The following is a 15,445-nucleotide window of genomic DNA, read 5'->3' on the forward strand; positions in this document are numbered from 1 at the left end:
TACAGCCTATTGATTCAGCAGTGTGTAGGCCTATTGAATCAGTAATATGTAGGCCTACTGAATTAGTAGTGTGTAGGCCTGCATTCTAATTTTCTATGTCCACACCTACAGTCTAGAGTCTATGTCTGTCTGTATGGGAAAGTAAGAAACATCACTTAAATTCTTTGTATGACCAGTGCATGTTAAGACATTAACAATAAAACCGACTTGACTTGACTTGACTAAGAAAGAGGAGCCAGTGATCAAGCCTGATATCTTGAGTCCTGTGACGCCCTTCCTCTGTGGAGAAAACAAAGTCTCTGAGCTGTCAGCATACAGTAGGCAGATAAACTTCTACTGTAGGGGGCTTTTCCATGTTCATCAACCTGATTGCAAATGAGAAAATGTATTGAGCTTCTCTGAGATATTGAATAACCTTCAATGAGGTCTTGCCTCGCATGGTTTTTTTTTCAGACCTCATTGAGCTTTTTACGCCCTATAAACTATGAATCAAGTGAAAAGGGAGTATCAACAGAACACAACCTCACATGAGATCTTCTGTAATACACAGTTACCTTAAACATGCAAGTTTCTGCAATACCAACAGCAGCACACACTTTCACATTAGATCTAATGTAATACAGTTACCCATGACATGCTAGTCTATATAATATCAACGGCACACAACATACAGTTACCTATGAGCAAGTCTATATACTAATATCAACAGCACACAACATACAGTTACCTATGAGCAAGTCTATATACTAATATCAACAGCACACAACATACAGTTACCTATGAGCAAGTCTATATACTAATATCAACAACACGTTACCTATGAGCAAGTCTATAATATCAACGGCACACAGCATACAGTTACCTATGAGCAAGTGTTAGGGCTGTAACGATATTGTATCGAACCGAGAAATCGTGACACACAGAGTCACGATACTGTATCGTGATACAAGGAGGCAGTATCGTGATACACCCTGTCAAAGTTTTATTACCCATTTGTCCAGAAAGCAGCCTTATGATTTGATGTGATAGTGTTTCCAAACTTCAATGGAGATACATTTCAGAAATCGTGAGGTGTATCGAACTGTAGGTCAAAAATTGCGATACGAACCGAATCGTGGGTTGAGTGTATCGTTACAGCCCTAGCAAGTCTATATAATCTCAACAGCACACAACATACAGTTACCTATGAGCAAGTCTATATAATATCAACAGCACACAACATACAGTTACCTATGAGCAAGTCTATATAATATCAACAGCACACAGCTTCACATGAGATCTACTAGTGTGGCCTCCATTTTATGTAACTGCATGCAATATCAATAGCAGAAGAATTAGCCCCGCTGTCAAGCACACATTCACACAGCAAAGGATTAAAAAGAGAACACAGAACACATTACTTTTACTTCTACAAATGTAACAACACACCACAGATAGAGTTAAAATGTATGCTGTTCTTAACAAAATGAATGTCTTAGTTCAGAGTCCTGTTTGAAATACCATGAAAGTGTATTAAGCCAATTAAATGGTTCTACCCCAAACTACAAGCCATCAGATTTCAAGTTGGTCTCAACTCCCAACTATGTGTAGGCCTCAGAAAATACTCCCATGTGCGCTACTGTGTTAATCATTTGCTAAACATTATACTGTGGCTTTAAAGTCAGCCATAGGCCTAACCAGCGACCTAACCACCAGTGACAGAGCCTTCCACATAGCTGTTCCCACTCTTTGGAATACACTACCCCACCATATCCAAAGTGGCCCTTCACTGGCCATGTTCACAAAGCACCTCAAAACATATTTTCTCAGAGGCCTTTGGCTAGTCCCATAAGCACACACACATAGGCCTACACATGCATGCAAATGCACACCTACATTTAAACACCTTTAAAGACATGTTATATCTTGTGTCTTTTGAAATACATTACGTATATAAAACTAAACTGTTGTTGTTGACCACATGAGTGCACCCTGTGGACCCAAATAAGAGCAGTTGTGTTCTGTGTTTACACTGCTGGTTGCCTGGTTACCACCAGACCTAATCACAAGTGAGATTCAGATCGAAACGATTGTGTAGAACGTAAAGCAGTATGGGTGTTCCCAGGCTACACTGCTGGTGTTGTTCTGTCAAAACGAGCTGCTTCATTTTTAAGAAGTATCCTACCAGGAGCCTGTTAACAAAGCTCTTACCCTGAGCTCTAACTTCTAACTGTAGCACACTGTACTGGCTTGTAGCACACCTGGATATGCCATATTTATAATACACTGGTAAAAACAATATTTACTATTTTCCTATTTTCTAATGTCCTTTTAAGAAAATGATATTTTTTTCTCTACATTTTTTCTCTACAATTTCTTCCTGTTAGTGATGAAAATCTAAATCCTTCTGCATTTTCGGACAGGGGGCGTTTCACATTAAAAAAATTTTTTTAGAAGACCCATCCCCGCTGAGTTGCATGGATATACTATATTTTTTATTTTCTATTTTTATAGTAATAGGAATACTATACAGCATCTCCTCCACCAGCCCCTCGAGGGCTGTCTCCAATGTCCTGACGTCACGTACAGGCAGAGCCTCAAAACCATCATATACGGTACTCCACTGTGCTGTGTCCAATCAGCTTGTCTTTCCAAAGTCAAGGTCTAACCGTCATTTTAGTCAGACTTTTTAGTTCAGACATTTTTCTATCAACAGATCCTCAAGCCACCACCCGAAGTTCACGTTTGAGCTCTGTCCCAGTCCTTTATAGTTTTATGGCACCTCTATTATGACGCAGATACCACAAGCCTGATAACATGAGGGCAGCGTGAACACAACAACTAGCTCAACATGCTGTAGGCTACTTAATAATCAACATGCTGTAGGCTACTTTATAATCAACATACTGTAGGCTACTTTATAATCAACATACTGTATTCTACTTTATAATCAACATTCTGTAGGTTACTTTATAGTCAACATGCTGTAGGTTACTTTATAATCACCATACTGTATTCTACTTTATAATCAACATGCTGTAGGCTACTTTATAATCAACATGCTGTAGGCTACTTGATAATCAACAAGGCCACTATGGCTTTACTGACACCAACGCACTACACAACAACTAACTCAACATACTGTACTGTATAATCAACAAGCTCACTATGACTACTAGCATCAAAGCACATACTATACTCCTTAAATATCTACTGAAATGCACTTTGGCTGTAACATGGTGGTAGCCTACTTTAACTAGTAGAGTAAACAGCAAATATACTTTGTCAATAGAGTAGAGTAGAGCACTTTTATTAATCCCGAGGGAAATTAAGGTGTCCGACAGCTTACATAAATACATAAATACACAAATATACCAAACATACAAAGACCTACAAGTCCATCTCTGACCATCCCCCCTTGGTTTGATTTTACAACTGGACCACTGGTCCTAGCACTAGAATAGAGGAGTCCTTTATAGTTTTATGGCACCTCTATTATGACGCAGATACCACAAGCCTGATAACATGAGGGCAGCGTGAACACAACAACTAGCTCAACATGCTGTAGGCTACTTTATAATCAACAAGCTCAACATACTGTAGGCTACTTTATAATCAACATACTGTAGGCTACTTTATAATCAACATACTGTAGGTTACTTTATAATCAACATACTGTAGGCTACTTTATAATCAACTTGCTGTAGGCTACTTTATAATCAACAAGCTCACTACGACTCCTTAGATATTCACTTAAATATGTTGGCACTTTAACTATTAGACTGAACAGCAAATATACTTTTCAATATACAGTAGAGTAGAGTAGAGTAGAGTAGAGTAGTAGAGCAGAGTAGAGTAGAGTAGTAGAGTAGAGTAGAGTAGAGTAGTAGAGTAGAGTAGTAGAGTAGAGTAGAGTAGAGTAGAGTAGAGTAGAGTAGTAGAGTAGAGTAGAGTAGAGTAGAGTAGAGTAGTAGAGCAGAGTAGAGTAGAGTAGAGTAGAGTAGAATAGTAGAGTAGAGTAGAGTAGAGTAGAGTAGAGTAGAGTAGAGTAGAGTAGAGTAGAGTAGTAGAGTAGAGTAGAGTAGAGTAGAGTAGAGTAGAGTAGTAGAGTAGAGTAGAGTAGAGTAGAGTAGAGTAGTAGAGTAGAGTAGAGTAGAGTAGTAGAGCAGAGTAGAGTAGAGTAGAGTAGAGTAGAGTAGAGTAGAGTAGAGTAGTAGAGTAGAGTAGAGTAGAGTAGAGTAGTAGAGTAGAGTAGAGTAGAGTAGAGTAGAGTAGTAGAGTAGAGTAGAGTAGAGTAGAGTAGTAGAGTAGAGTAGAGTAGAGTAGAGTAGTAGAGTAGAGTAGAGTAGAGTAGAGTAGAGTAGTAGAGTAGAGTAGAGTAGAGTAGAGTAGAGTAGAATAGTAGAGTAGAGTAGAGTAGAGTAGAGTAGAGTAGAGTAGAGTAGAGTAGAGTAGAGTAGTAGAGTAGAGTAGAGTAGAGTAGAGTAGAGTAGAGTAGTAGAGTAGAGTAGAGTAGAGTAGAGTAGAGTAGTAGAGTAGAGTAGAGTAGTAGAGTAGTAGAGTAGAGTAGAGTAGAGTAGAGTAGAGTAGAGTAGAGTAGAGTAGTAGAGTAGAGTAGTAGAGTAGAGTAGAGTAGTAGAGTAGAGTAGAGTAGTAGAGTAGAGTAGAGTAGAGTAGAGTAGAGTAGAGTAGAGTAGAATAGTAGAGTAGAGTAGAGTAGAGTAGAGTAGAGTAGAGTAGAGTAGTAGAGTAGAGTAGAGTAGAGTAGAGTAGAGTAGAGCACTTTTATTAATCCAGAGGGAAATTAAGGTGTCCAACAGCTTACATAAATACACAAATATACAAATTATATACAAAGACCTACAAGTAATACACATTATTGCACATTGTGGTAAACATACAGTATAGCACACATTTGTGTACAGCAATTAGTCTTGCCTTCCTCTATGTTTACCTCATGGCTCCACTACCCCGCCCCCCTTCTCTCTATCTCTCTCTCTCTCTCTCTCTCTCTCTCTCTCTCTCTCTCTCTCTCTCTCTCTCTCACACACACACACACTTCACGTCCAATCAGTCAAGGGGGCACACACACACACACACACACACGCGCGCGCACACACAAACACCCACGCTCACACAGCTTACATAAATACAAAACATACACTCAGACCTAATACACAGTATTGCACATTGCAGTTAACATGTAGCAAATTAAACATTTAAGTACAGCAATCAATCTTCCATCACACACACACACACACACACGCACGCACGCACGCACGCACGCACGCACGCACACACACACACACACACACACACACACACACACACACACACACACACACACACACACACACACAATTGTCCTAGTCCCTCACTACAATTCCCTCACTAGTGATCACTGTAAATCTCCTCACAGCAGGTGAAAGACCTTCATGGCCATAACAAGGATTTGATATCTAACACTGCTCTCATGATCTCTGCTGATCACACTGTTCAAAACAAAACACTTCAAAAACATGTCAAACTTTGCAAACAAATAATTCCAACATGACATGAACAATTAGTAGAAATGGAATACAGTAAGTTATAATCATTCTCTTATGCACCTAAAATCATGAAAATCATTTAAGTCAGCAGTAAAATCAGTAGACTGATATTCAGGGTTCCTGAGCGTTTTGGCTGAGCCCGGGAAAAAATACACTACTCAATACACACAATGTAGTGGGGACCCAATTCTGGGCCCACTCTCACCCTGGGCCTAGGAAAACTGACCCCCCTGTCGACTCCCCTGTTGATATTGCTTCATGCTCATGTTTTGAATGCAATTGTGCCCAATCCAAAACATATCTATGCAGATACTTCAAAAATCAGCTCTTAATCAGTAAAGAAACAAGCCTATATTAACCCCTTAAGACGCGGCTTTATACATTTGTTGTTACCAGTATGGCAATGACCAAGTCGTAGTGCATTACTAAAGGGCCTGTGTTGTGTCATAGTATTGTAGTGCTATGGTAGTTACATTTCAATGACTATTACAGCGTGCCACTGGAGGTACGACGCGCATTAAGGGGTTAATAATCTTCTTAATCAGTAACTAAACAAGCCTATTTCCTGCCAGTAAAGAAGAGCCAAAGACCATCAGCAGTCATCTCTAGACATTTGGAAGCAGCTCTACTGTAACATGCAGTTAACTATGATGTGGAAATGTATATTACCAACAGCACACAACTTCATATGAGATCTACTGTAACATGCAGTTAACTATGGTGTGGAAATGTATATTACCAACAGCACACAACTTCATATGAGATCTACTGTAACAATGAACTGACACTGTATGCAGGTAGCCTATCTATGACATGCAGCTAGAGTATATACAACACCAACAGCACACACCTTCACATGAGGTAGGCTATACATGCAGTTAACTATGACATGCAAGTAAAATACCAACAGCACACGACTTCACATGAGGTAGGCTATACATGCAGTTAACTATGACATGCAAGTAAAATACCAACAGCACACGACTTCACATGAGGTAGGCTATGCATGCAGTTAACTGTGACATGCAGCTACAGTAGGTTATATGCAATACCAACAGCACACATCTTCACATGAGGTCTGCTGTACCCAGCAGTTAACTGTGGCATGCAACTATAACACCAACAGCACACGACTTCACATGAGCTCTACTGTTGTGCAGCAGCATAAATACATTACATTACATTACATGACATGACATGACATCACATTACAATAGTACATGTGGCAGATACTTTTATACAAAGCGACTTACAACCGGCATACAACATCAACAGCACACAATATCACATGAGCTAAACTGTGCCCTGCAGTCAGGGCTCTAAATTAACCTTTTTCATAAATGGCTAGTAGATATTCATCTTATTTGCCAAACACACACTCACTAATGGGTTGAGGAGGCTAGTAAGTTGGTCTTCTCTACCAGCCAAACTGAAATGTAGCCAGCATTTGGCCTTCATTTTAACTATGACATACTACTATAATACCAACAGCTCACAACTTCAGCTCTACTGTGTCCTGCAGTTATCTAGTATGCAGCTGTAATACCAATACTGTGCCATGCAGTTATCTAGTATGCAGCTGTAATACCAATACTGTGCCCTGCAGTTATCTAGTATGCAGCTGTAATACCAATACTGTGCCCTGCAGTTATGCAGCTGTAATACCAATACTGTGCCATGCAGTTATCTAGTATGCAGCTGTAATACCAATACTGTGCCATGCAGTTATGCAGCTGTAATACCAATACTGTGCCATGCAGTTATGCAGCTGTAATACCAATACTGTGCCATGCAGTTATGCAGCTGTAATACCAATACTGTGCCATGCAGTTATGCAGCTGTAATACCAATACTGTGCCATGCAGTTATCTAGTATGCAGCTGTAATACCAATACTGTGCCATGCAGTTATGCAGCTGTAATACCAATACTGTGCCATGCAGTTATCTAGTATGCAGCTGTAATACCAATACTGTGCCATGCAGTTATGCAGCTGTAATACCAATACTGTGCCATGCAGTTATCTAGTATGCAGCTGTAATACCAATACTGTGCCATGCAGTTATCTAGTATGCAGCTGTAATACCAATACTGTGCCCAGCAGTTATCTAGTATGCAGCTGTAATACCAATACTGTGCCATGCAGTTATCTAGTATGCAGCTGTAATACCAATACTGTGCCATGCAGTTATGCAGCTGTAATACCAATACTGTGCCCTGCAGTTATGCAGCTGTAATACCAATACTGTGCCCTGCAGTTATCTAGTATGCAGCTGTAATACCAATACTGTGCCCTGCAGTTATCTAGTATGCAGCTGTAATACCAATACTGTGCCATGCAGTTATCTAGTATGCAGCTGTAATACCAATACTGTGCCCTGCAGTTATCTAGTATGCAGCTGTAATACCAATACTGTACCATACAGTTAAATAATTACAGTATGCAGCTGTAATACCAATACTGTGCCATGCAGTTATCTAGTATGCAGCTGTAATACCAATACTGTGCCATGCAGTTATCTAGTATGCAGCTGTAATACCAATACTGTGCCATGCAGTTATGCAGCTGTAATACCAATACTGTGCCATGCAGTTATCTAGTATGCAGCTGTAATACCAATACTGTGCCATGCAGTTATCTAGTATGCAGCTGTAATACCAATACTGTGCCATGCAGTTATCTAGTATGCAGCTGTAATACCAATACTGTGCCATGCAGTTATCTAGTATGCAGCTGTAATACCAATACTGTGCCCAGCAGTTATCTAGTATGCAGCTGTAATACCAATACTGTGCCATGCAGTTATCTAGTATGCAGCTGTAATACCAATACTGTGCCATGCAGTTATGCAGCTGTAATACCAATACTGTGCCATGCAGTTATCTAGTATGCAGCTATAAAACCAACAGTAAACAACTTCACATGAGATCTACTGTGCCATTCAGTTAACTAACTACAGTATGCAGCTGTAATACCAATACTGTGCCATGCAGTTATGCAGCTGTAATACCAATACTGTGCCATGCAGTTATCTAGTATGCAGCTGTAATACCAATACTGTGCCATGCAGTTATCTAGTATGCAGCTGTAATACCAATACTGTGCCATGCAGTTATCTAGTATGCAGCTGTAATACCAATACTGTGCCATGCAGTTATCTAGTATGCAGCTGTAATACCAATACTGTGCCATGCAGTTATCTAGTATGCAGCTGTAATACCAATACTGTGCCACGCAGTTAAATAATTACAGTATGCAGTTACGATACCAATACTGTGCCCTGCAGTTATCTAGTATGCAGCTGTAATACCAATACTGTGCCATGCAGTTATCTAACTACAGTATGCAGCTGTAATACCAATACTGTGACCTGCAGTTATGCAGCTGTAATACCAATACTGTGCCATGCAGTTATGTAGTATGCAGCTGTAATACCAATACTGTGCCCTGCAGTTATGCAGCTGTAATACCAAACGGTGCCATGCAGTTATCTAGTATGCAACTATAATACCAATACTGTGCCATGCAGTTATGCAGCTGTAATACCAATACTGTGCCATGCAGTTATCTAGTATGCAGCTGTAATACCAATACTGTGCCCTGCAGTTATCTAGTATGCAGCTGTAATACCAATACTGTGCCATACAGGTATCTAGTATGCAACTGAAATACCAATACTGTGCCATGCAGTTATGCAGCTGTAATACCAATACTGTGCCATGCAGTTATGCAGCTGTAATACCAATACTGTGCCATGCAGTTATCTAGTATGCAGCTGTAATACCAATACTGTGCCATGCAGTTATGCAGCTGTAATACCAATACTGTGCCCTGCAGTTATGCAGCTGTAATACCAATACTGTGCCATGCAGTTATCTAGTATGCAGCTGTAATACCAATACTGTGCCATGCAGTTATCTAGTATGCATCTGTAATACCAATACTGTGCCATGCAGTTATTTAACTACAGTATGCAGCTGTAATACCAATACTGTGTCATGTAGTTATGCAGCTGCAATACCAATACTGTGCCCTGCAGTTATCTAGTATGCAGCTGTAATACCAATACTGTGCCCTGCAGTTATCTAGTATGCAGCTGTAATACCAATACTGTGCCATGCAGTTATCTAGTATGCAGCTGTAATACCAATACTGTGCCATGCAGTTATCTAGTATGCAGCTGTAATACCAATACTGTGCCATGCAGTTATCTAGTATGCAGCTGTAATACCAATACTGTGCCATGCAGTTATCTAGTATGCAGCTGTAATACCAATACTGTGTCATGCCGTTATGCAGCTGTAATACCAATACTGTGCCATGCAGTTATCTAGTATGCAGCTGTAATACCAATACTGTGCCCTGCAGTTATGCAGCTGTAATACCAATACTGTGCCATGCAGTTATGCAGCTGTAATACCAATACTGTGCCATGCAGTTATCTAGTATGCAGCTGTAATACCAATACTGTGCCCTGCAGTTATCTAGTATGCAGCTGTAATACCAATACTGTGCCCTGCAGTTATCTAGTATGCAGCTGTAATACCAATACTGTGCCATGCAGGTATCTAGTATGCAGCTGTAATATCAATACTGTGCCATGCAGTTATGCAGCTGTAATACCAATACTGTGCCCTGCAGTTATGCAGCTGTAATACCAATACTGTGCCCTGCAGTTATCTAGTATGCAGCTGTAATACCAATACTGTGCCCTGCAGTTATCTAGTATGCAGCTGTAATACCAATACTGTGCCATGCAGTTATGCAGCTGTAATACCAATACTGTGCCCTGCAGGTATCTAGTATGCAGCTGTAATACCAATACTGGGCCATGCAGTTATCTAGTATGCAGCTGTAACAATTGTTGTGCCATACAAATGTAATACCAACAGCACACTACTTTACATGGACTCAACCACTCTTGCATGCAGTTATTGCATGCAGTTATAATACTAATAGCACACAACTTCACATGAGTTCTAATGTAACGTGTAATTAATTATGATATGCAAGAGTATAAAATACCATCAGCATACTGCTTTACATGGACTCAGATACATATGTGGAAATAATATTTACACACACCTCCACATGAGCTCTAGCCTACTAGAGAGCCCTGCAGGTAACTATGACATGATTCAAGGATTCAAGGATTCAAGAGTTCATTGTCATTGTCAAAAAATGTGTTTGGGGTACAATACTTAGTAGCAGCAGGTTTTCAAGTAAAGTGAATAAGAGGTAAAAGTGTCACCAGTGCTTGACCCCCCACCCCCCCCCCCCCCCCTCCATCCCACTTAATATGCATCAGAGATTAAGTGCATACCCCCCCCCCCCCCTCCTCAATCACACACGCACACCACGCACACACACACCACACACACACACCACACACACACACACACACACACACACACACACACACACACACACACACACACACACACACACACACACACACACACACACACACACACACAATCACACACAATCACACACACACACACACAGTGTACATAATACCAAGAGCATACATGGGCTCACATGTGACATGCGAAATAATATTTACACACAACTTCCCACGAGCTCTTCTACTGAGCTCTGCTGTTAACTATGACATGCAACTATAATACCAACATCACACTACCTCACATGAGCTCTACTGCTCTACCATGCAGTCACCATGTATGCAGCATCATACAGTATATATACTAGCACACTACTTCACATGAGCTCTACTACTCTACCATGCAGTCACCATGTATGCAGCTACAGTATATATACTAGCACACTACTTCACATGAGCTCTACTACTCTACCATGCAGTCACCATGTATGCAGCATCATACAGTATATATACTAGCACACTACTTCACATGAGCTCTACTACTCTACCATGCAGTCACCATGTATGCAGCATCATACAGTATATATACTAGCACACTACTTCACATGAGCTCTACTACTCTACCATGCAGTCACCATGTATGCAGCTACAGTATATATACTAGCACACTACTTCACATGAGCTCTACTACTCTACTATGCAGTCACCATGTATGCAGCATCATACAGTATATATCCCTTGTGTTGTGTTCGTAAGCTGCATACACCTGTGGTGTTCGGGTCATTTTTGACCCGTGATAACAAAACTCAGCCATAAAATACCCAAAAACACTAGTTATCATCAAATATTGTTTTTCATCTCATGGCTAACTTGGTATGTATTCATATCCATGGGAATATTACTATTCATCTTTTTGACTTTACTGGTCTTTTATCTTACATTATGCAAATCGTTTTTGATGACCAAAACTATCAAAATCTGCATAAATTCACTATTAATACCTCCTAAAGTGATACAATTAGTGATTATGTTGTCCATGTATTACAGCTGATATGAGAGTACAACAACTCCCAAATTTATTTTATTGGTTTTTCTCTAATATTGAAAAATATCATCAATAGTGGCATTTGTGGTGCTGAGGTCCAAACCAACCCAAAGAGATGTATAGCAGGATAAAGGCCAAATGTCAACTAAATTAGTTTTTCAGTGCATAAAATCAATGTTTAAATATGTTGACTTGGTGTTTTTCAATATTTATATGATTTTAGTGTGGTAAATATACAAAATAACAATTCTGTCCCAGTCACAGCTATTCCACCAATCTAATGCAAAGATATTGGAAATGAACACATCAATTAACATGAAAAAAGTCACACTATTCATCTGAATCCCCTATGCCATGAACATGGACCATTATGACATTGCCACATCAACTTTATAGAAAGTATAAGACCAGTTCTACATGTTTGGGTGCCATTATGAATTTTTGATACGTTTTTTGGAAAAAATAATGTGCAAAAATGTATTTTGCAAACAAATGTGCAATAAATCTCATTATATAATGCAGAAATGGATTCCCTGACCATGAAAAAATATGAGTAGACACCAGAAATACATCTGTACTCCTTTCACAACAGGAGATATGACGTATTGTAGTGTATGGGACTGTCCGGCGGCCATATTGGATTTGGAATATGAAAAAGCTGACAAACATTTTTTCAGGCAAGAAATATATTTTCCTCACCATAAATCACCAAACTAAAGACAAGGGGCAACCAACAGCTTTTCAGAAATGCATACAACAGCCAAAAATCTATGCCGGGTCAATTTTGACCCTGAACACCACAGATGTAACTTTTTTTTTTTGGACCTTTAAAATTTACTAAAATGATAAAACATATTTTTTGTGTGTTGCAATGATTGTGACTGAGGATTAGATGAAGCCTTATTCCAAGAAAATAAAGGAAAGTGTGTTTTTTTTCACACTAAAACTTGAAAACGGGTCAAAAATGACCCGAACACAACATAAGGGATATACTAGCACACTACTTCACATGAGCTCTACTACTCTACCATGCAGTCACCATGTATGCAGCATCATACAGTATATATACTAGCACACTACTTCACATGAGCTCTACTACTCTACCATGCAGTCACCATGTATGCAGCATCATACAGTATATATACTAGCACACAACTTCACATGAGCTCTGCTCCCCTACCATGCAGTCACCATGTATGCAGCATCATACAATATCAACAGCATACAACTATGAACACAAACCAGGATTTCCCCCCAGCACTTTAGGCCTTTATTTAAGGCGACCCTCGAGACCCTGGCCTACATTTACACTCACATGGCAAGTGGTTGACAACATAACACACAGACACAGAACCTTTGTGTCCTACCATGGGGACCGCCTCAGTCATGCACTATATCTCATTTTCTATACCAATGTGAATCTTTTTAATGCTTTTCTAAACCTACTGTATCATTCACATCAATGCATTTTGTAGGCTTTTACCATTTTTCCTCCACGTAGCAGGTGACAAAATATCACAAAGTGTGTTGTTATTTGTGTCCTACCATGAGGACCCCCTCAGTCAGGCAATATACTATATCTCATCTTCTATGTGACTATCTTCAATGCATTTCTTAGGCGATCATTATATTTTTTCTACGTATCCCCTGCAGTGTGCTGATGGACCCCTGGTGGTCCACGTACCCCAGGTTGGGAATCACTGCACTGTATGTACTGTAGCCCAACACAATACCAACAATGTCCTTCTGTCTTAGTCTCTCTCTCCTGTGTTCACCTCTCTCTCTCTCTCTCTCTCTCTCTCTCTCTCTCTCTCTCTCTCTCTCTCTCTCTCTCTCTCTCTCTCTCTCTCCTGTGTTCACCTCTCTCTCTCTCTCTCTCTCTCTCTCTCTCTCTCTCTCTCTCTCTCTCTCTCTCTCTCTCTCTCTCTCTCTCTCTCTCTCTCTCTCTCTCCAATGTCCTCCTCTCTTAGTCTCTCTCTCCTGTGTTCACCTCTCTCTCTCTCTCTCTCTCTCTCTCTCTCTCTCTCTCTCTCTCTCTCTCTCTCTCTCTCTCTCTCTCTCTCTCCAATGTCCTCCTCTCTTAGTCTCTCTCTCCTGTGTTCACCTCTCTCTCTCTCTCTCTCTCTCTCTCCTGTGTTCACCTCTCTCTCTCTCTCTCTCTCTCTCTCTCTCTCTCTCCCTCTCTCTCTCTCTCTCCTGTGTTCACCTCTCTCTCTCTCTCTCTCTCTCTCCAATGTCCTCCTCTCTTACTCTCTCTCTCCTGTGTTCACCTCTCTCTCTCCCTCTCTCTCCTGTGTTCATCTTTCTCTCTCTCTCTCTCTCTCTCTCTCTCTCTCTCCCTCCTGTGTTCACCTCTCTCCCTTAGTCTCTCTCTCCTGTGTCCACACACCCCCCCCCCCCCCTCTACACACCATGGTGGGAGTGTTACTGGTGCCGTGGCTGTGTGTGTTTGGGGTCCTCTGTCTGCTGCTGGGGAGTCGTTGCCCCAAAGGCCACAAACAAACATTTGGGCGTGCATGACCATGGGGACCCAGATCTGATTCTGGCCTGGGTCGTTTCCAATCCCTGCCCCATCTCTCTCTCACACACTCTCGACTGTCATACTCTCCACTGTCTTCTCTTCTACAAGACAAAAAGCCCCTGTACAAGAAGTAGGCCTAAAGTCAGCTTTTATTGTCACTTTCCTCATATGCACAAGTCATACAAGGAAAATGAAATCATGTTGTAACAGATGACAGGTAACAGTAATGGACTGGTAACAATAGGTGTCTAAAAAAGAAATGTAGGCCTACTGTCAGTCACAAGACATACAGTCAGTCCACTGTATGTCAATCCACCCTTAAGTAATACCTTTAAGGTGACAGTGAAAACAACGACACAGAGCATTTTACACAATGCAGTCACACTGACAAACTCTGTCGATTAAGAAATGTCCAGTTGGTGGTGCGGTGGCACTGTAAGACCCCTCACATTTGGCCCTTGCATGCCCACGGGGACCCAGATCTGACTTCTGTCTTTTCCCAGCCCTGCCCAGGGGCGCTGCCAGAAATGTTGGGCCCCATGGAAGATTAAAATTTTGGGCCCCCTTAAGGGCCCCTGTCAGTGCTTGGGCCCCCCTTAAGGGCCCCTGTCAGTGCTTTGGCTCTTAGAATCTGTACCACTTTCCCCCCCTAGCGGCCCCCATGGCCCTGCCCCATCTCTCTCTAACTCACACTCTCTTACTGTCATAACTCTCGACTGCCTGTCTGTCTCGACTGTCTGTCCTATATATTGTATGTACACGTATGTCTTCCTGTCATACCTCGTGTCTATCTGTCCGATAAAATGACCCAGATCTGACTTCTGTCATTTCCCAGCCCTGCCCCATCTCTCTCTAACTCACACTCTCTTACTGTCATAACTCTCGACTGCCTGTCTGTCATTTATATTGTCTGTATGTCTCTCCTTTGTAATGTATGTATGTAATAAAATACATGAACGTCAAATGTGTCAGTCCAACAGAAATGTGCAATAGGACACCAAAAGGAC

This window comes from Engraulis encrasicolus, chromosome 23 (assembly GCF_034702125.1).
Source record: "Engraulis encrasicolus isolate BLACKSEA-1 chromosome 23, IST_EnEncr_1.0, whole genome shotgun sequence".
NCBI classification, from domain to species: Eukaryota; Metazoa; Chordata; class Actinopteri; order Clupeiformes; family Engraulidae; genus Engraulis; species Engraulis encrasicolus.